This window comes from Lupinus angustifolius, chromosome LG04 (assembly GCF_001865875.1).
Source record: "Lupinus angustifolius cultivar Tanjil chromosome LG04, LupAngTanjil_v1.0, whole genome shotgun sequence".
Lineage (NCBI taxonomy): Eukaryota > Viridiplantae > Streptophyta > Magnoliopsida > Fabales > Fabaceae > Lupinus > Lupinus angustifolius.
In genome coordinates, this window is record NC_032012.1 from 15,947,288 (window position 1) to 15,949,076 (window position 1,789).

The window sequence follows — 1,789 nt, forward strand, 5'->3', positions numbered from 1 at the left end:
TCTCACCCTGAGATCTCTATGTACCTTACACACTCCCTAATTCTTATACCCTTGGAAAACACCTTTCCAAGTGAATCTATTCCCCTTTCTTTTCACACCCCGTGAAAGAAAGAATTCTTTACAAGAATGAAGAATATTCAACTGTGGCAGATTGCCTTTACAAGTATGAAACTTATGTAACTTGCAATCCAAACTCTGAATATATATAGAAGTATATAATGCTCTTTTGTAAAAGTCTTTGAAACACTTAAAGCAACTTTGCACAATTAACTTGAAAGTTTAAGAACAAGTTGCAAAGAGTTCAAAGATAAGTTCCAAGAAAAGTGTGAGAGCTTTTAAGAAAATTGTACGAAAGTTGTATGTATTCTCTTCTATAATGTGTGTTGTTTGTGTGAGAGTTTAGAGCCTTTATATAGAGTTTACAAACACCCTTTGAAGGTTTCTGAAAGTGTATGAGTTGTTTGGAGTGAAGAGATTTCGTTTGGAGTGAAGAGATTTCGTTTGGAGTGAAGAGATTTCGTTTGGAGTGAAGAGATTTCGTTTGGAGTGAAAACCTTTCACTTTGAAATCTGAAAAACACTTCCAACAGCTCTCAGTAATGGGTTACTCAAACTTTCTGTCCACTTGAAATTTGAATTTTACTTTGAGTAATCGGTTACTCACTTTGAGTAATCGGTTACTCAAACTCTCTGTCCAACAGATATTTAAATTTAATTTTGAGTAATCGGTTACTCACTTTGAGTAATCGGTTACTCAAACTCTCTGTCCAACAGATATTTAAATTTAATTTTGAGTAATCGGTTACTCACTTTGAGTAATCGGTTACTCAGCTTCAAAAATCAGTTTTTCAGTTGGATAACTCTTTTCTCACACATATAACTTGTTACTCAATGAAGTAACCTATTACACACTATTTCTGAAAAATGTTTGAAGTCTTTTTTTAAAAGTGTCTCACATTTTCTAAAACATAGTTTGAGCATTTATACTTGTATATACTTAAGAGTTTAGGATAGAAGTACTTACTAAGACTTAATCTAATGTCATGAAGCTTTATCTTCATTTGTCTTCATAAGTCATCTTCCTTTTCTTCTTTTTGGTGATGTTGGTGTCTTCATCAAAATCGTGCCAAGGTCAGGAGCAAGATCTTCTTCACATGTAGGCATCCTAGCATGTTGGACACATTTTCATTAATAATTTTAAATGTGTTAGGTATATTTATTTTGGCACATCGGAAAGGAAATAACAGAAAAACTAAAGCATATGGGAAAGATCCATCAGTAAAATGGATAACAATCTTGTAAGTGGTTAGATCCAGATTTTGACGTCCTCTTATCCAAACTTATTTTATTCATATAATTTGCCACCATATTGCCTTCTCTGTGTATATGATGTATTTGAACATTCCAACCTCTTCTAAGAAGCTCACATATGTTGTGAAGTACATGAACAATAGGATTCAAGTTGGTCTGCACCTTGTATGTAATGACATTTATACCTTCCAAGCAGTCAGGCTTCAAAGTAACATGACGATGACCAAAACTCCAAGCTACACTATGCCAGAATAGTAAAACAAGAGCGTTTAAAATTGTCATTTAACAACAATTTTGTGACACTTTCTATGTGAGCGCAGAAGTACATAAGGTTATATTCAATATCGTTTTTTGTAGTGCTGTAGAAAGTAGACATTTAACAGCGCTCACTAAAGCAAACATTGTTGAATGTCTACTTTTTAAATAAGACAATATCTCTCCCAGACATTTTATCAAATACATGACAAACATGTGATGTT